Raw genomic sequence first — 22,467 nt, 5'->3', positions numbered from 1 at the left:
TGCAGACATGATACAGGAGATGGTGAGAGACTGCAGACATAGTACAGGAGATGGTGAGAGACTGCAGACATGCTACAGGAGATGGTCAGAGACTGCAGACATAGTACAGGAGATGGTCAGAGACTGCAGACATGATACAGGAGATGGTCAGAGACTGCAGACATAGTGCAGGAGATGGTCAGAGACTGCAGACATAATACAGGAGATGGTCAGAGACTGCAGACATAGTACAGGAGATGGTCAGAGACTGTAGACATGATACAGGAGATGGTCAGAGACTGCAGACATAGTGCAGGAGATGGTCAGAGACTGCAGACATAATACAGGAGATGGTCAGAGACTGCAGACATGATGCAGGAGATGGTCAGAGACTGCAGACAAGATAGAATAGATGGTCAGAGACTGTAGACATGATACAAGAGACAGTCAGACACTGCAGACATGGTACAGAAGCTGGTCAGAGATTGCAGACATGATACAAGAGATGGTCAGAGACTGCAGACATGATACAGGAGATGGTCAGAGACTGCAGACATAGCACAGGAGATGGTCAGAGACCGAAGACATGCTACAGGAAATGGTCAGAGACTGCAGACATAGTGCAAGAGATGGTCAGAGACTGCAGACATGATACAGGAGATGGTCAGAGACTGCAGACATGATACAGGAGATGGTCAGAGACTGCAGACATGATACAGGAGATGGTCAGAGACTGCAGACATGATACAGGAGATGATCAGAGACTGCAGACATAGTGCAGGAGATGGTCAGAGACTGCAGACATGATACAGGAGATGATCAGAGACTGCAGACATAGTACAGGAGATGGTCAGAGACTGCAGACATGATACAGGAGATGGTCAGAGATGCAGACATGATACAGGAGATGGTCAGAGACTGCAGACATGATACAGGAGATGGTCAGAGACTGCAGACATAGTACAGGAGATGGTCAGAGACTGCAGACATGATACAGGAGATGGTCAGAGACTGCAGACATAGTACAGGAGATGGTCAGAGACTGCAGACATGATACAGGAGATGATCAGAGACTGCAGACATAGTACAGGAGATGGTCAGAGACTGCATACATGATACAGGAGATGGTCAGAGACTGCAGACATAGTACAGGAGATGGTCAGAGACTGCAGACATGATACAGGAGATGGTCAGAGACTGCAGACATAGTGCAGGAGATGGTCAGAGACTGCAGACATGATACAGGAGATGGTCAGAGACTGCAGACATGATACAGGAGATGATCAGAGACTGCAGACATAGTGCAGGAGATGGTCAGAGACTGCAGACATGATACAGGAGATGGTCAGAGACTGCAGACATAGTGCAGGAGATGGTCAGAGACTGCAGACATAATACAGGAGATGGTCAGAGATTGCAGACATAGTACAGGAGATGGTCAGAGACTGCAGACATGATACAGGAGATGGTCAGAGACTGCAGACATAGTGCAGGAGATGGTCAGAGACTGCAGACATAATACAGGAGACGGTCAGAGACCGCAGACATAATACAGGAGATGGTCAGAGACTGCAGACATAATACAGGAGATGGTCAGAGACTGCAGACAAGATAGAATAGATGGTCAGAGACTGTAGACATGATACAAGAGACAGTCAGACACTGCAGACATGGTACAGAAGCTGGTCAGAGATTGCAGACATGATACAAGAGATGGTCAGAGACTGCAGACATGATACAGGAGATGGTCAGAGACTGCAGACATGATACAAGAGATGGTCAGAGACTGAGGACATGATACAAGAGATGGTCAGAGACTGCAGACATGATACAAGAGATGGTCAGAGACTGCAGACATTATACAAGAGATGGCCAGAGACTGCAGACATTATACAAGAGATGGTCAGAGACTGCAGATATAATACAGGAGATGGTCAGAGACTGCAGACATGATACAGGAGATGGTCAGAGACTGCAGACATAGTGCAGGAGATGGTCAGAGACTGCGGACATAATACAGGAGATGGTCAGAGACTGCAGACATTATACAAGAGATGGTCAGAACAAGAAGATGGTCAGAGACTGCTGTTCCTATGGACGTTAGTAGATAATGGCCGATCGGCCCTCTCACCTGACCCAGCGATACAGCAACGGTTCCTCTGATCAGGAGTCAGCTCACTCTGAATTGCCCGACTCCGCTGGGTAGCACCCAGATCTGTATTCCGGCAATGACTCCATTCCTTTCTCCACCAGGGATGGCGCTAGGCTGTGTGTCTTTCCTTCTGGTGGTGCAGGGCAGTGGGGTTCCCTCTCTGATGGTGTTCCCTCAGCACTACCCTCTCCCTCTGGAGTCCAGGGTGTACTTCCCTGAAAGCTTTCCCAGGCTCCTGTTTCTCTCTCTCCCATTCAGCTGAGCATGCTGTGTGGGCTGCAGTTTCCGTGTTACAGTGGGGCTGTCAGTCCTCGGGACTACATGTCCCACAATCCTCTTCTATGCTCCTTTTTCTATTCTATTTTTTCCCTGGCTGATATGAAGGCAGGGGAAAAAACATAGTGGGAGGCTGTGCCGGCCAGCACCGCTCACTAGTATAGCAGTGCACGTGCGGAGGAGAGGGAGGGGAAGGGACAAAAGAAGAGCCCGCACCTGCAGTGACGTCACTAAACCCCCTCCATTAGTACAGACCCCCCCCAGGAGAACCCCCCCCTCCACTAGTACAGACCCCCACAGGACAACCCCCCCTCCATTAGTACAGACCCCCCACCAGGACAAACCCCCCCTACATTAGTACAGACCCCCCAGGACAAATCCCCGCCATTAGTACAGACTCCCCCAGGACAAATCCCCCCTTCATTAGTACAGACCCCCCCAGGACAACCCCCCCTCCATTAGTACAGACCCCCACCAGGATAAAGCCTCCTCCATTAGTACAGACCCCCCCAGGAGAACCCCCCTCCATTAGTACAGACCCCCCACCAGGACAAACCCCCCTCCATTAGTACAGACCCCCCCATGACAACCACCCCATTAGTGCAGACCCCCCAGGACAAGATCCCTCCATTAGTACAGCCACCCCCAGGACAAATCCCCCTTCATTAGTACAGACCCCCCCAGGACAACCCCCCCTTCATTAGTACAGACCCCCCCAGGACAAGTACCCCCATTAGTACAGACCCCCCCAGGACAACCCCCCCATTAGTACAGACTCCCCCAGGACAAACCCCCTCCATTAGTACAGACCCCCCACCAGGACAACCCCCCCTCCTTTAGTACAGACCCCCCAGGACAACCCCCCCATTAGTACAGACCCCCCACCAGGACAACCCCCCCATTAGTACAGACTCCCCCAGGACAACCCCCCCATTAGTACAGACCCCCCAGGACAAACCCCCCTCGATTAGTACAGACCACCCCAGAGACAAACCTCCCTCTATTAGTACTCTAGAGACAGTGTGCAGCCGCGCCGCCCGGGTGAAGAGCAGTTGTCTAGACAGGCTTGGGCGGGCCGCGGGAGTGAGAGACAGAGGAGGAGAACCTGTGTCAGGCTGCAGGCACGGACCGCTCTCCCCCTCAGCGAAGTCACTGAGCGGCTGGTCTCTCTCCACACAGAGACCAGCCACTCCGATCTCCGGCGGCTGCTCTCCTTCTCTGACAGGAGAAGGAGGGAGGGGGGACGGGCTCTAGCAGCAGCGAAAAACACAGCGGCCGCTCCGCGGCCGTGACCTGCGGAGAGAGCCTGCTCTGGACACGGAGAGGAGTAGGAGGAGGGAGGGGAGCACTCTGGCGCTTCAGCGCCCCCACCTCTCTGGCACCCGAGTGCACTGCACCCCGTGCACCCGCCTGGGATCGGCCCTGTGTGTACTTCTCTATGCACACTACATAGTCCTATAGTCCATAGTCTATCTTGGGAGTGAGCATGAGAGGGTGGCTATATTTCTATTGAGAGTGGGAACATCTCAATTTCACTCTGTAATGTGACCTTGAGTTGAATCAAAGTTAGCCAGAATGGATTCAGGTGCCACAACCCTTTAGATCTGCCCCATGGAATGTGAGGAGTAACAAGTAGGGGAGAGTGATTTAAAATTCCACTAGGCAAAAGTTCAACAAAGTGACCACGTGACAGAAGATCACTAGTACCCAAGGCAGGTTCAATCCATGATAGGGTAATATTGGTTTTGAAGTTTCACAAAAACTGGAAGTCATGAGGATAAGATAAATGCCAGATGTTGTGCAGTCCAAGCTCCAGGTAAAGTCTTGCAAATATGGTTTGGGTAGGGCATCTATGTACTGAGGTAGAAGGGAATCTAAAGACGGGTACACATGGGCCAAATGTCGGAAGACATTTTCCGGTGCAAAAAAAATGGCCAACATTCGGCCTGTGTGTATGTTGGCCTGCATGCTGGAAAACCAGCAGCGACCGACTCCTGATCAGCGCTCTCTGACATTGGCGGAGAGCGCTGATCGGAATGCTCTGGTGGGGGGGCTTCCTAGACATGTGCAGGATGAAAAAATGTGTTTTGTTTCGATTCGTTTTTTAACTAAATTCGTTTAGTTAAATTCATTGCATTAGTTACATTTGATTTTGGGATATGTTTAGTTTTGTATTCGAATTAGAAAAATTCGACCGCATTCGAAAAAAATCTACCAAATTCGAAAAAGAAAACTATATTTAACCATTTTCCGAAATTCGTATAGAATGAAATCGAATTTGAATAGAAAAGATTAGGATAGAATCAAAAATACTAGAAAAGAATAGCATAGAAAAACAATAGCACAGAACAGAAAAAAAAATATTATATATATATATATATATATATATATATATATATATACACACACACACACACACACATATATATATATATATATATATATATATATATATATATATATATATATATATATATATACACAAACACACATATATATATATATATATATATATATATAATCTATATAAAACTTCTTCTGAAATTCGAATTTCGTATAGAATGAAATCGAATTCCAATAGAAAAGATTAGAATAGAATAGATAATAATAGAAAAGAATAGCACAGAAAAACAATAGAACAGAATATAAAAAAAATTATAAATAATTTATTTTTATTCTGTTCTATTGTTTTTCTATGCTATTCTTTTCTATTATTTTCTATTCTATTCTAATCTTTTCTATTCAAATTCGAATTCATTCTAAAAAAAATTCAAATTTCAGAAGATGGCTTCTGAAGTTCGAATTTCGTATAAAATGAATTTGAATTCGAATAGAAAAGATTTGAACAGAAAATAATAGAAAAGAATAGACTAGAAAAACAATAGAACAAAATAGAATAAAATATAAAATCCAATTTTGGAAAAATGGTTATATATAGTTTACTTTTTCGAATTTGGTCAAATTTTTTCGAAAGCAGTAGAATTTTTTCAAATTTGACAGTTTTTTGTAATCAAATTTGATCGACTTTTTTCGAATTCAGTCAAAATTTTTTGTAATTCAAAATTAATCTATTCTAATCTTTTCTATTCAAATTCGATTTCATTCTATAAGAAATTCGAATTTGGTATAGAATTAATTCAAATTTGAATAGAAAAGATTAGAATAGAATAGAAAAGAAGAGAAAAGAAAAACAATATAACAGAATAGAATAAAATATAATATATATTAAATTGTATTCTATTCTGTTTTATTGTTTTTCTATTCTTTTCTATTTTAGTTTCCATTGTTTTAAATTATATTCCAATCTACTGTATTCTCAAATTCGAATTTATACTATTCGGAATTCGAATTTCGAAAGACGGTCATGTTCTACTTTATTGCGTTCTATTAAATTCTATTCTACTCTTCTACTATTCTTTTATTTTTATTCTATTGCTTTATTGTTTTATATTCTATTGTATTGTATTTTTTAGTAAATTGATTTCTATTTTTTCTAATTTGTTTTCAAATTCAATTCGAATTTGTTTTAGAATTCAATTCGATTCGAATTTCATTCGCTTTTTTTCTATTTGAATCATTATTTTGGATTAGTTTAAATTCGTTACTTTTGGAATTCAGAAATTCGTATGTAATTTGTTTCGGAACTAAACGAAATGCGCATGTCTAGCGCCTCCTGTCAGATCACAACAGGTCAGTGGGGGAGGTCGCTGTGCTAATGTTGGATGGTTAGTACAGCGGCTTCGACTTGAGCTGCCCGTTTTTTATTGGTTGCGCAAAAAAAACTGTTATGCCGCGTACACACGATCGCACATTCCGACAACAAAATCCATGTTTTTTTTCCGACAGATGTTGGCTCAAACTTGTCTTGCATTCACACGGTCACACAAATGTTGTCGGAAATTCTGATTGCCAAAAACAGGGTGACATACAACACGTACGACGAGCCGAGAAAAATGAAGTTCAATAGCCAGTGCGGTTCTTCTGCTTGATTCCAAGCATGCGTGGAATTTTGTGCGCCGGAATTGTGTACACACGATCGGAATTTACGACAACGGATTTTGTTGTCGGAAAATTTGAGATCCAGATCTCAAATTTTGTTTGTCAGAAATTCCGACGGAAAATGTCTGATGGAGCCTACACACAGTCGGAATTTCCGACAACAAGCTCCCATCGAACATTTGTTGTCGGAAATTCCGAATGCGCCATAAGTGTGTCCAGGCTTTAGAGTCTATACAAATATTAAAATACCCAACAACTAATACAGGAATGGGCAGCTTATCCACCATAAATTGAGCCATTATTTAGAGTAAGATGAAGGGATATAAATGGTTGTTAGTATACAATGCAGACCCAGCAATTTACAAAGAATAAACACATGCTGTGCCCAACTTATCTGATCATACCTAACTGCTGGAAAACAATGGATTTTTATGAAGAAGGTGGGCTATTCCCCAGGCATTTGAGGAGTAGTAGGAATGAGCAGTGGTTGGCAAAAATATTTTCCCAAAATATCTACTTGTTTCAGATGTGGCATAGGTCTCCAGAAAACAAATAATCAATGGTTTGTAATACTGAACATAATCAAACACTGCCCATTTATCTACAGAAATATTAAGTCCCCTTACATTACCAGAAATTACAGTATCTGTACTGTTTGAGTAGCCATGAGAGTGTAAAACAAAGCAGAGAGGAGGGACATTGTAGGTAACACAGAAGAAAGGGAAACAGGAGCAAAAACAGGGAACGGGCATATGAAGAGCATCCTTAAAAACATTGGTCATGAGGTCATGTAAGTCAGTGGTCATCAACCCTGTCCTCAGGGCCCACTAACAGGCCAGGTTTTATGTATTACCTTGGGGAGATGCAGACTAGAATACTGTAATCACTGAGCAGCAAATTATATCACCTGTGATGTATTTCAGTTATCTTGCAAACCTGGCCTGTTAGTGGGCCCCGAGGACAGGGTTGATAACCACTAATGTAAGTGATTGACTTTGAAGCTATCACATTATTATTATTATACAGGATTTATATGGCTTCAACAGTTTGCACAGTGCTTTACAACACGAGGGCAGACAGTACAGTTACAATACAATTCAATACAGGAGGGATCAGAGGGCCCTGCTCATTGGAGCTTACAATTTAGGAGGGAGGGTCAAGTAATACAAAAGGTAATAGCTGTGGGGGAGGAGTTGATGGAAAAAAATTGAAGTACAGTTTTTAGGTGTGGGTAGGGTAGGCTTCTTTGAAGAGATGGGTTTTCAGGTATCATCTAAAAGCAAACAGAGTAGGAGATAATCGGACAGATTGGGGTAGGGAGTTCCATAGGATGGGAGAGGCTCAGGGAAAAGTCTCGGAGGCGAGAATGGGAGGAGGTGACAAGGAAGCTAGAGAGCAGGAGGTCTTGGGAGGAACGGAGATGGCGATTAGGTTGGTATTTTGAGACTAGGTTAGTGATGTAGCTGGGTGCAGAGTTGTGGGTGGCTTGACATGAATATGAGATTATGATTTCTAGATGGCAGTATCTGGATGGCAGTACAAACATTGCAAAAAAAAAAACACAATGATAGTTGGGTACTGAACCACCCATAAGATTATGATATACATATAACAACAAAAGCATTGAAAAATGAATATAATCATAGCAAATCTATAAAAAGCAAAGCAAAGAAAATGAGCAATGCATTGTAAACACAAAGAACAAGCAATAAGAAAATATGAATATTCAAAGTAGTATACATTTCATGAAGGAATTAAAAAAAAAAAAGGAAAAATAATGCTAATAAAAGGTATGGCGAGTCAGACAGGTAAAAATCCCAGGCAGTACCAGCAGTGCCAAGGATACCAAGCTGCCCTAAACGTATTGCAAGGGAACATTTTAAGGTCCCTGCCAACAGTCACACATTTTAAACTCACTTGTTGCATTAAGAACTGGGCTTAATAAGGACTTATAAAGAGTATAAATCCCCATTTCTGTAGCATAATAATAGATGTGTTTATTTAATTGCTTTAACTTCATACACATTTGTAGGCATTTATTTTTTTAGTAATTACGATGATTATTGCTTTTCCACATTTTTTTCCCATAAAAAAATAAAATAGCCACTTTTACAAAATATTATAGAATAATAGGAAATAATGTAACAAACATAGAAAGCAATATTTGTTTTGTAAGTCTAATAACCTGATAGCATATAATGCCTTTAAAACAGTAAAGCAGCAGCAGATACTTATATCTTGTTTGTTTTGCTGTATTTGTGTGGAGTACATCCGTTCTTTATTAGCTCAAGTTAAAATCAACCTTACATAATAGAGTGTTCTATTGGCAGCTGGCAAGCACCCAGCGCACACATCCTATAAATCATTTCAAGGTCAGATGCATGGGAGTATTTTCATGTTGACATTATGCGCTTGTGGGTTTCACTTCCTTTGCTTGCTGTGGGATATTTTTTCCATCGGTTGGTGAGAAGGATACATTTTATCTGTAAGAGAGAAGCAAATATTTTATGCCCACATTCATATTTACTAGCACTGGTACATCTATCACTTATGTTGATAAGCAGTGTGTAACTATACGTAAATAGGCTCTTATAACAGTGTCAACGCAGTGGCTTTCCAGTTTTTCCATCAAGATCAGATCCAGTTCAGCCGCATTTGCAGTCCAATCTAAATGTATTATACATCTTTTTTTAGTAACAAGTAGGAATTTCAATTGTGGTATATATATTTTTAGTTTATAGGTTTTAGGTAAGAAGAAAAAAATCCAGTGTATTTTTTTTCCAGTGCAACATTTGTGTAAACAGTGCAGATCCAAATGTTTGCATGGGCGATAATAGTTGCAAAAATGAATATGGACATGCTTATGTAAGTGTTTGCTGCTCAAGCAGTGGGGTTGATTTACTAAAACTGGAGCGTGCTAAATCTGGTGCAGCTTTGCATAGAAACCAATCAGCTTTCAGGTTGTTTTTGTCAAAGCTTAAAGCATTTGTTAACCCCCCCCCCCCAAAAAAAATGGATCCTGCTCCTTTAACACTTGTTATATGACACAGTACTTGTCCTGTGTCATTTGGCCCCCTGTAACACCTAAAAAAACCTGGCTGATCCTGCCAGTTTCTCCCCACCCCTCAGTACACTGACCACGGTGTATCATGGCTGCTGAGATCAGACACCATGGTCAGTTTACATGCCTCTGTCATCAGCAGCCTGCTTTCCTCTCTTCTCCTGTGTCCTCCTCTCCCCTCCCCTCTCTGTCTGTGTGTGAGCCGCCCAGCCCCCCCCCCCCCCCCGCTGCTTTCATAACACTAACCTGTATACACCATCAGCACTGCCTCCCATTACAGTGTTCCCCTCTGTGAATGATTTATAAATCTAAATGCTGTAAATACCTCATTTAAGAGTCGAGATTGTGATTACATGACCAGCCAGCTCTCTCCTCCTCTCCTCCAGACTGACATCAGCAGAGGAATCTCAGCCCCGCCCGCTGCATCTCTCAGAGGAAGAAAGGAGAAAGCTGGCCAGTCATGTGATCACAATCTCGGCAGTGAAACAAGGTATTTGCTATTTGCAGCATTTATTTTTATAAATCACACACAGAGGGGGATACTACAATAGGAGGCAGTGCTGATGGTGTATACAGGTTAGAGTGGCTTCACAACCACTTTAATTGAACAAGCTAAAGTTAGAAGCGGTATTGACTATCATGCACAACTGCACCAGATTTTGCATTATCCACTTTTAGTAAATCAACCCCAATGTATTTTGCATGGTGGGTTTGCTGGGAAACCGACACATTCAGGGGTGTAGATCTCTGTGGCCTCTATGATTTTACCTAGCCCCTCCTACTGATCTCCATGTCACTGCAGGAGAAAGTATTGATATGGAGGTCAGCAGGATAAACAGGTGAGAGTTGTGGGGGACCCAGAAACTCGACACTGCTGGAAACTTTAGTTTCCTAATGGACTTTGGGGGCCATTTCTTAGCAACAGAGCAGTGTCCAGGGTGGTAGGAGAGGTGTATGCTTGTCTCAAGTGGTTTCATTATGTGACATGTTTTTTTTATGAAAAAATTATGTTTTTTTTTTTTTTTAATAATGCTGGGGATTAAAGTGGTTTGAAAGCTATTTTTTTTTTTTTACATTAATGTGGTCCCTTCATTAAAGTGTTACTAAACACACAACAGTAAAATCAGTCTGTATATGCAGTAAAGCATGCTTGTTATACTCACTGTGGAACCTAAGGGTTTAATCCGCATTGTGTAAAAAGGCTGTTTGATCCTGTATGCACAGATTCTCCAATCCCTGCACTGTCCCCTGATAACTTTCCAATAACACAAAGCCTATGGACTCAGGCTGCACATGCTCAGTTTGGTGTGTATTGGTCGAGAGGGTTTTTTTTTTCTTGGGAGATTGAATATGATCAGCACAGGACCAATCAGGGCTCTTGCAGTCTCATAGCATAGTCAAAAAAACTCCTCCTACAAGCTTTAAAGCGGAAGAAAACCCAGATGGGTTTTACTTCCTCTTTTGCTCCCAGCAAGGCCTGCAAATTAAAAGCATAATGGGCTAGTATGCGTCGCATACTAGCCCATTATATGACACTTACCTGCAAATGAAGCCCGAGCTGTCCTCTGTGCAGGCCGCGTCCACCTTCACCCCTCTCTGCCTTCCGGGGCCACGGACACCACCTCTGTGACTGGCCTGGAGCCGCGTGACATCACTCCCGTGTGTGCGCACGGGAGCCGTCAGTCACGCCACAGGCTGGGGGAAGAAATGGCATGGTGGTCCGTTTCTTCACAGCTCATGCACCGATGACGACATTGGCGCAGTGCAAGTGAAGTATCTCCTAAGCGGTGCGTGTTTAGGAGATATTTCCACTATCTATAGGTAAGCCTTATTTTAGGCTTACCTATAGGTAAAACTCACACAAAGGGGTTTACAGCCACTTTAACCAGTGCTTGGCTGGGCACTGATAGAAGTCACAAGACGGCTCTAACTGCTGAAGAGAAAAGGTAATAAGCAGTTTATATTTACTAAAATAATTGCATTGCAGATTTAGTGAATGCAGGGTCGTGGGTTTAGTAACACTTTAGGGTAAAAAATGTTTTAGACTTACTGTGCCCCCCCCTCTAGACACTTATCTGAATCCTGGATCAATCCAGCGCTGTGCCCAGCTGCATTCTTTTCTCCTCTCTCCTTCTTTACACAGGGACTGACAGGCAGCAGTGGGAGCCATTGGCTCCAGCTGCTGTCTTTCAAAATCAGTGAGGCAGGAGGCGAGGACAATTCCGCACTGTGTGTGTGTGTCAATAGATGCACACAGCCCAGTTTAGGTTTGAGTAGAAGAGGAGGTGCAGACAGCGCTGACAGGGGACCCCAGAAGAAGAAGCTTGGGGCTGCTCTATGTATTACCATTGCACAGAGCAGGCAAGTATAACGTGTTTGTTGTTTCAGCAAAATTTTAAAAAATGCCTTTAGAACCACTTTGAACTACACCTTTCCTTATGTTAAACGTCTGTGCCATACTAGTTTCACTCACAAAACATTTACATACCACTATGGAAGCTGCCATGCTGTCAGATAATTTATGATGTTTTGTTGTGCTGACTCATCTTTTTCTCTTCTAGTATCTCCTCTCTATCACTTTGTCATGGGTTAGATGCATATGAATAATGTTATTATATAAACTAACAGCAGATGTGTCTGCAAGTGTCTGATGTGTCCCATCACTAGAACTGAGAAAGGGGCCATAGCTACATCCCCGCCATGTTCCAACAACTGTTTAACTATAAATGGCGTACTTCTTCTCCTTAGACATCTGTTTCTAAGTCTAACTCCACATCAAAATCTGAATGTTGAAAGTTTTTACGAAGTTCCTTGTTCCCCTGAAAGTCTAAAGATAAACTTAGCCAGAACTTTTTTTTTTTATCAGTTTTGGATAGTGTTGGAAGGATTAGAATTTTCTGACATCCAACACCAGTACGCAAAGTAAGAAACCTACAAAAACAAGAAGAGACCTTCATTGCTTAAAAATGTACTTCTGTAGCTGCCTGTATCCCTGTTAACTACTTCAGCCCCGGAAGGATTTACCCCCTTCCTGACCAGAGCACTTTTCGCGATACGCACTGCATCGCTTTAACTGACAATTGTGCGGTCGTGTGACGTTCCACCCAAACGAAATTGACGTTCTTTTTTTCCCACAAATAGAGCTTTCTTTTGGTGGTATTTGATCACCTCTGTGGTTTTTATTTTTTGCGCTATAAACAAAAAAAGAGCAACAATTTTGAAAAAAAAAGCAATATTTTTTACTTTTTGCTTTAATAAATATCCCCAAAAAGTGTATAAAAAAAAATAATTTTTTCTCAGTTTAGGCCCATTCTTCTACATATTTTTGGTAAAAAAATCGCAATAAGCGTATATTGATTGGTTTGCGCAAAACTTATAGCGTCTACAAAATCGGGGATAGATTTATGGCATTTTTATTATTAATTTTTTTTATTAGTAATGGCGGCGATCTGCGATTTTTATTGTGACTGCGACATTATGGCGGACACATCGGACGCTTTTGACACCATTTTGGGACTATTGTCATTTATACAGCGATCAGTGCTTTAAAAAATGACTGATTACTGTGTAAATGACACTGGCAGGGAAGGGGTTAAACACTAGGGGTTAAGTGTGTCCTAGGGAGTGATTCTAACTGTGGGGGGATGGGCTTCCACTGACATGACAGCGATCACTGCCCCCGATGACAGGGATCAGTAGATCCCTTCATGTCACTAGGCAGAACAGGGAAATACCTTGTTTACATAGGCATCTCCCCGTTCTACCTCTCCACACCTCAATCGCTGGCCGCCGGCGAACATCGAGTTCCCGGGACCCACGGGCCGATAGCCGGCAAATGTAAAGGGATGTACAGGTACGCCCATTTGCCTGCCTAAGCCCATTCTGCCGACGTACATCTTTGTGCGGCGGTCAGCAAGCAGTTAAAGTAAACTCCCATGTAAGATTCTTACCTATAGATACTGTTAATATCTCCTTAAACATGCACCGTTTAGGAGATATTTACTTTAGATGCAGCCGGTGATCTCCTGAAATAAGCTTTGGCTGTACTTTTCCTTTAACCTCCCTGACGGTATTCCCGCGTGTGGCTCAGGGTTAAATTTCAGCACCATTAGTGGTAACTCCGAGCCACACTCGGAATTGCATTGCAGGATCCTGGTGCGGTATACTTACCTTGTTCCCAGGATCCTGTGATGTCCCCCCGCTGTGTCCGTGGGGTCTGTCCTCCGCCTGAAGCCTCTCTGTGCCAGGCTCCGTTCCCTGCGAGCCTCACGACGCACTGGGGCGGAGCCTGGCAGAAAATTCAGAAAAGTGAAAAATCATAATACATACAGTACACTGTAATCTTACAGACATTATTGTTCTTTCTGCCTGGAAACTTGAGATTGTCCATAGCAACCAAAAAGTGTCCCTTTACATCAAAAGTGGCTTTAGACCAGCTAGAAAACAGCGATAGTAAATTAGAACACTTGCAGAATTGAGCGATAGTGAATTGTGCGGAAATTATTTTTATTATTATTATTATATTATTTTTTATAATTATTTATATTTATTTATTATATTATAATTTATGATTTTGTGTTTCAAACTTCATCATACCCGGGATGTCTACTAGACTCTTCTTGGACAGATTTAAGTGTGTTATTGCTAAGAATTACAGGCCTGCAATATAAAATGCCACATTTCTATGCAAAATAATTGTACCGCTTTGAGACGCAAAAATCTGACATCATACCGCCAGGGAGGCTACAGCCCAACTGAACTTTTTTGTTTAAATCAGCTAAATACATTCAAGGTTCAGCAAAACAAAAGATGTCCATACAGTTTGTTTTGTTTAACCACTTAAGGACCGGAAGGATTTGCCCCCCCTTAATGACCAGGCCGTTTTTTGCAATACGGCACTGCATCGCTTTAACTGACAATTGCGTTGTCGTGGGACGTTGTACCCAAACAAAATTTATGTCCTTTTTTTTCCCACAAATAGAGCTTTCTTTTGATGGTATTTGATCACCTCTGTGGTTTTTATTGTTTGCGCTATAAACAATAAAATACCAACAATTTTGAAAAAAAACAATATTTTTTACTTTTTGTTATAATACATATGCAAAAAAAAAAACATTTTTTTTCATCAGTTTAAGCCAATATGTATTCTTCTACATATGTTTGGTAAAAAAAATCTCAATAAGTGTATATTGATTGGTTTGCACAAAAGTTTATTGCGTCTACAAAATAGGGGATATACAGTGCCTTGCAAAAGTATTCACCCCCCATGGCTTTTTACCTATTTTAGTTCAGTGTTTTTTAATCTGAATTATATGTGATGGATCAGAACACAATAGTCTAAGTTGGTGAAGTAAAATTAGAAAAATATATACATAAAACTATTTTTCAGAAATAAAATACTGATAATTGCCATGTGCGTATGTATTCACCCCCTTTGTTATGAAGCCCATAAAAAGCTCTGGTGCAACCAAAACCAATTACCTTCAGAAGTCACATAATTAGTGAAATGATGTCCATCTGTGTGCAATCGAACTGTCACATGATCTGTCATTACTAGGGATGAGCCGAACACCCCCCTGTTTGGTTCGCACCAGGACATGCGAACAGGAAAAAAGTTCGTTCGAACACGCGAACACCGTTAAAGTCTATGGGACACGAACATGAATAATCAAAAGTGCTAATTTTAAAGGCTTATATGCAAGTTATTGTCATAAAAACCCTTCAGGTCCGGTATGGATTTTAATTGGAACCCCGCGCCAAAATTTTAAAAAAAAATGGCGTGGGGTCCCCCCAAAAATCCATACCAGACCCTTATCTGAGCACGCAACCTGGCAGGCCGCAGGAAAAGAGGGGGGGACGAGAGAGCGGCCCCCCTCCTGAACCATACCAGGCCACATGCCCTCAACATTGGGAGGGTGCTTTGGGGTAGCCCCCCAAAACACCTTTTCCCCATGTTGATGAGGACAAGACAGGACTTCCCTGTGGCATTCCCTGTGATGTCACAGGGAAGTCCCGTCAAGTCACCGTGCGTCAGAGGGAGGTGGGGTCACCAGGTGGCCCCGCCCCCCTTTATTTAAGAACCATCAGAAGAGGAGACGCATCACACAGCGGGAGCCTCCCTCCATGCCAGCATGGATGCGGAGCGGCCCAGAGAAGAAGATGAAGAAGAGAAGAAGAGAAGAAGATGAAGAGAAGAGCGGGAGCCTCCCCCCATGCCATGGGTGCGGAGCGCCCCGAGGAGAAGAAGATAGAAGACGCCGCGTAGGAGATGCTGGACGAGAACACCGGAGGAAGAACCAGAAGAGCCAGAAGAACCAGAAGAAGAAGAAGAAGATGAAGGGAGATAGAAGAAAGAAGAAGCATTTAAATAAAGGAATTGTCAAAAACTGTCTCTTGTCATTTTTAACATTTTTGACAGTTTTTTAGTGAAATGGTAGGGGTACAAGGGTTGTGGGGTTGAGGCCCTTGTCCTCATCAACATTGGGACAAGGTGTTTTGGGGGGCTACCCCAAAGCACCCTCCCAATGTTGAGGGCATGTGGCCTGGTACGGTTCAGGAGGGGGGGGGGCGCTCTCTCGTCCCCCCCTCTATTCCTGCGGCCTGCCAGGTTGCGTGCTCAGATAAGGGTCTGGTATGGATTTTTGGGGGGACCCCACGCCGTTTTTTTTTTTTTTTAATTTGGCGCCAGGTTCCCCTTAAAATCCATACCAGACCTGAAGGGCCTGGTATGGAATTTAGGGGGACCTCCACGTCATTTTTTTTTTTAATTTTGGTTCGGGGTTCCTCTGTGAGGAATTCCCATGCCGTTTTTATCAATGAACTTTTATGTGTATTGTCGGACTGGCAATGCAATAGCCGCGAGTAGTTTTAAATTACTTTTTTCCTTTGAAATGTCATTTTGCTGTCAGACTGTTCTAAACATGGGAAACATGCGCCCCTTTATAGGCATACTATAGACACCCCCCAGCTATGAAATTTAAAGGGATATTACACTTTTATTGTTTGACTTTAAGCATTATTAAAATCACCGCTCCTGAAAAAACGTCTGTTTTTAAAACTTTTTTTTGCATTGATCCATGTCCCCTGGGGCAGGACCCAGGTCCCCAAACACTTTTTATGACAATAACTTGCATATAAGCCTTTAAAATTAGCACTTTTGATTTCTCCCATAGACTTTTAAAGGGTGTTTCGCGGCATTCGAATTGTTCCGCCGCACCCCAAATTGTTCGCTGTTCGGCGAACTTGCGAACAGCCGATGTTCGAGTCGAACATGAGTTCGACTCGAACTCGAAGCTCATCCCTAGTCATTACATATACACACCTTTTTGAAAGGCCCCAGAGGCTGCAACACCTAAGCAAGAGGCACCACTAACCAAACACTGCCATGAAGACCAAGGAACTCTCCAAACAAGTAAGGGACAATGTTGTTGAGAAGTACAAGTCAGGGTTAGGTTATAAAAAAATATCCAAATCTTTGATGATCCCTAGGAGCACCATCAAATCTATCATAACCAAATGGAAAGAACATGGCACAACAGCAAACCTGCCAAGAGACGGCTGCACACCAAAACTCACGGACCGAGCAAGGAGGGCATTAATCAGAGAGGCAGCACAGAGACCTAAGGTAACCATGGAGGACCTGCGGAGTTCCACAGCAGAGACTGAAGTATCTGTACATAGGACGACAATAAGCCGTACGCTCCATAGAGTTGGGCTTTATGGCAGAGTGGCCAGAAGAAAATCATTACTTTCAGCAAAAAACAAAATGGCAAGTTTTGAGTTTGTGAAAAGGCACGTGGGAGACTCCCAAAATGTATGGAGGAAGGTGCTCTGGTCTGATGAGACTAAAATTGAACTTTTTGGCAATCAAAGAAAACGCTATGTCTGGCTAAAACCCAACACATCACATCATCCAAAGAACACCATCCCCACAGTGAAACATGGTGGTGGCAGCATCATGCTTTGGGGATGTTTTTCAGCAGTCAGGACTGGGAAACTGGTCAGAGTTGAGGGAAAGATGGATAAATACAAATAAAAAAATACAGGGATATTCTTGAACAAAACTTGTACCACTCTGTGTGTGATTTGAGGGTAGGACGAAGGTTCACCTTCAGCAGGACAATGACCCCAAACACACTGCTAAAGCAACACTTTGGTTTAAGGGGAAACATGTAAATGTAAATGTGTTGGAATGGCCTAGTCAAAGCCCAGACCTCAATCCAATAGAAAATATGTGGTCAGACTTAGAGATTGCTGTTCACAAGCGCAAACCATCCATCTTGAAGGAGCTGGAGCAGTTTTACAAGGAAGAATGGGCAAAAAATCCCAGTGGTAAGATGTGGAAAGCTCATAGAGACTTATCCAAAGCGACTTGGAGCTGTGATAGCTGCAAAAGGTGGCTCTACAAAGTATTGACTTTAAGGGGGTGAATAGTTATGCACATTGACTTTTTCTGTTATTTTGTCCTATTTGTTGTTTGCTTCACAATAAAAAAAAAAAAAAACATCATTAAAGTTGTGGGCATGTTCTGTAAATTAAATGATGCAAATCCTCTAAAAAATCCATGTTAATTCCAGGTTGTTAGGCAACAAAACACGAAAAATGACAAGGGGGTGAATACTTTTGCAAGGTACTGTATAGCTCTACAATCGGGAAAATATTATGCTTCTCGCTGATTGGAGAGATCTAAAGCAAGAGGTGTGTCAGACCTCTGCAAAGACATCACTGCATCCACATCCCATTCTGCAGCTGTAGGCAGAACATAGGCTTTTCTACTTCTCCAGGCCTTTTTCTGACACGTTTGTTTACATGTAAAAATCTGTACTTTTTTGCTAGAAAATTAGTTACAGTAGAACCCCCAAACATTATATATATTTTTTAAAGCAGAGGCCCAGGAAATCAAATAGTTGGTTTTGCAATTTTTTATGTGACACAGTATTTGCACAGCGGTTTTTCAAATGTTTTTTTTTTTTTTTTTTTAAATACACTTTTTTGAATTTCAATGCAAAAAAACACAATACCCACTTTTTGGCAAAATATAAAAGATGATGTCATGTTGAGTAAATAGATACCAAACATGTTATGCTTTCAAATTGCACATGCCTGTGCAACGGCAACAAACGATGTACATTTTACTATCCATAGGCAACACTTTAAAAGCCTTTACTGGTTACTACTTTAGATTTAGGAAAGGTCTATTGCTAGAATTACTGCCCATGAGCTGACATTTAGGGTGATACCTCACATGTGTGAGATGATCAATGTTTTGCGTGCGTGCGGGAACAATGCATGCATTTGCCCTTGCACGCAAGCACGGGGGGACAGGGGCACTTTAATTTGAATTATTCATTTATTTTTTATTTTTGCACCGTTGCTTTAAATTTTTTTATTTCCTATCACTTGTATTGCTGTCACAAGGGATGCAAACATCCTTATGACAGCAATAGGCATGTGGCAGGTACTGTTTATGGAGAGATCTGGGGTCTATAAGATCCTAAATTCCTCATCTGCTCTTAAAATCATGCGATTACACCAAGATCTGTGTTTTTTAATGCTTTTTTGATTTTTGAAAATGGCGCCTATGACATCTGGGTAAACCAGAAGTGATGTCATCGCTTCCAGGTTACCATAGCTGAGAGCCTCTAAGCTCTAAGTGTAGAAACATGTTGCTAAATGTTGTAAATTCATTAAATGTAAGCATATTGCTACACTTAGAGGCACCTCTCTTCTCTTTTATACTCAGTTGTGAACATGACGCTACTAAAAATGTTGCTTGTCTTGCAAAACGCTCTCAAACCAAGTTACTCTCAAACCAAAGTTTTACTGTAGTTTGAAAAATGTTTACTCCTCCTTCCTGCTACTTATACTGCCTAATCTGTATAAAAAAGATGTGTATACTTAACTATTTTTAATCAGCTGGCGGATCCAGACTTCCTAAGTCGTGATGACGCACTGCCTCGACTGATCCTGGTGACGTCAGCGGAGAGCGGACTTCACTGAAAACGGGTCTCAGGAGTGCAAAACGAATTGCACTCCTGTGACCCTTAGGAGAAGCCCAGCCTAAAAAGCTCAGGCTGGACTTCTCCTTTAAGAAGAGAAATACATTTCTTAATTGGTTACAAAGTTATCTATTCCTGGGTAGTTCTTCTCTTTTCCATTTTCTCTTCTTTCTGCATTACTCCTTAGCAGAAATTCTCATGATCTTTGAAAAACATAAAATTACACTTTTTTGTTATTTCTTTCTAAATTTTCTGCTGTGGATAAAGAGATATCTTTAGCTTCCAGGTATAATGTTATGTAATGCATTAATTTATTTTGTCTTTATACTGTATATATTATAAAAGGTATCTTGTATATAAACCCTGTATTTTATTATGGGACATATTTATAAAGCAGTGAATGTGCCACAATTGTCTGTATGTATCACTTTTATTGGTATGATTGCCTATTTTTTGCCTGCATATTATCATGACTGCAATTTGTTGCCCATATATTTTCACAATTGCACATATATTACCTTTAAATTCTAGCAATTGCCTATTTGTAATACAGGTATTGTCAGGGTTGTCTTGTTTTACCTTTGTTTTCTCAGGTCAACTCTGTTTGTTTAGAGCAGTGATCTCCAAACTGCGGCCCAGGGACCAGATGCGGCCCTTTGCCTGCCTATATCCAAGCCCTTGGGATACTTTTCCTCCCCCAACAATGGGGCACATTTCCTCCCAATGACACCAATGATGGGGCATTATTCCTTCCCCTGATACCAACAATGGAGCACTATTTCTCCCACGAATAACAATGAAAGAACATTGGAGACCCCTGGACTGTATAGCTTTAAGCCTGTCACTATGAAACCACAGCACTATTAGGCTCCATATATGGCCCAGTGCATTATGCGCACCGCTATTAAAGTATTGCTTCTATTTTGGCATAGTGTGCGTTGCATGCTACTATTATCTCTCTCCTTGCCCTACAGCTAATTTCACTGCAATCTTAAGCTCACGATGTTAGAAGTTCCTGAGTATGAGTATGAGAAGCTTCACAAATAACATAGTGATTTGTCCCAATAAATTCTTAGGCCTAAATAGTTTCCAAGTCATCTTATTATGATTATTTAAATCAAAGCAGAATATTGTACGCATAAGTTGGAAGCCTCAGATCTATATTTCAAATATCAATCCCTTTAGTAGCTAAGGGCTTTATGACCAGAGAAAAAAGAGCTGGAGAAAGCTGCCTCTATCTTTGAAGTAGAAAATTGTTTCAATTGGCATTTTGTTTTAAAGGATTAGTATTGGCAGGACCAACATTTACATCCAAACCTCCTTTTCTGCCTCTAGAGCCTTCTCCAATGTTCATTTTTCCTTCTATTGCCTTGTTTCCATGGGCCGTTTCTAGGAGGTCAGTTTAATGTTGGCACCCCCAACCCTACCTTGAATTGCACCTCCTTAGATCCCTTTCCTTATGCACAGTGTGTTGGCAGGATCTTGGGAGTCAAGGCAGCAAGGAAAGAAATCAATGTGCGCATGTGGAGAAGGACAGAGACGAGTGGAGACAGGTGACATTCTGTAGTCCAGCAGACATTGACAATTCTGCTTTGAATTTCAGAGCAGCAAAACCACTGTGTTGTCAACTCAAAAGGAAATTGGACACATGGTGGATTTCTTGCAGACCAACAATTATTTTTCTTTAATTGCAGCATTATAGCAAGCAAGAGCAAGCAAGAGATAAAACATGGGGAAATGTGTATGTATTGCTGAATTGCGTTGACAATTTGTTTTATATTTCCCTGAGCATACCCTAACTGTAGGGCAAAGGTAAAGAAAAGTAATCTATTTGATAAATCTTAAATTGACAGAATTACCTCTTCTGTAATATTTGGCTTATTTAAGCCTTTAGAGCAGTTTTAGCCAGCCTCAAGTACACCACTGGCATCACTACATTATGTTCAGCATATGTAATGTTATAGAGGCCTATCAGAAACTGCAATCACACTACATGAAATGTTTTTAGAGGCTATGAACATGCTACAGGTTTGGTTGGAGTCATGCTTCAGAAGAAAGTCAGAGACTAATTACAAATCAATGCACCTACACATTGATGCTCCGACTCCTACTCCAATTACAGATTGGTGGAGTGCAAGGGCTGCAGAACAAGAACCATTGTGCCACATGCAGCCCTCAAGCCACAGGAGGGTTCCAGGCCTAAGAGTCAATGTTATTAAGAATATGAAGTTCAATATCCTTTAAGTAGGCATAAATGGCAAAACCTGAACATGTAAACCTGGATTTATAGAATGCTTTTATAGTATTCTAGGAATTTCTTGTTTATCCCAGATAGGGCTACAAACAGCTGTTCTGCGGAGCTCTCAATAAATAGAATATCGGATCCTCCAAACTTCTCCCTGACCAGCTATACCTGCAATTTACTGTTTTTGCCACCCTGTTTAAATAATCTCTGTATTTTGAGTAGCGGGTATTTCTTTGTCAAGGTCGCAGCACACCAGACTGCCTTGGCTTTGCATTTTTTAAACCTCTGGCAGTTTAACTTTGTCCTCCGTTTGGTTAAGGTATCACTGAGCTGCTTCTCTATGGTGATTAATTGCATAAATGTTTATTGCAGCATCCCAAACCACAGTATAGCTTGTTGAATTATATATTTGTTGACCAAAAAGATTTCATAGTCAACTCCCAAGTCTTGTTTTCAATATCTAAACAAGTGCTGTATTTAGCCGGCCAGTCTTGTTTCTAAGGACATCAAAATTTTTAAGTGGAGCATGATCAAATACTGTATGCTTCTCGAAAGAATACTGTATATATAAATTTAATTTACAACCATACATCTAAGTTACAGTAACCCATGTGACAAAGAGTCATTAGTTAGTAAATGACAGGTGTAGGCCTCCTAGGGGGGGCAAAGTCTGTTTTATTTAGGGTGCGATACCATATTAACGTTTTAACCAAGAGGTGCCCCTGTGGTTTACCTGCCCCTCCTTTGCCCTCACCCA

Source organism: Aquarana catesbeiana, linkage group LG01, assembly GCF_042186555.1.
Source record: "Aquarana catesbeiana isolate 2022-GZ linkage group LG01, ASM4218655v1, whole genome shotgun sequence".
Taxonomy (NCBI): domain Eukaryota; kingdom Metazoa; phylum Chordata; class Amphibia; order Anura; family Ranidae; genus Aquarana; species Aquarana catesbeiana.
This window is presented reverse-complemented; position numbering follows the sequence as displayed.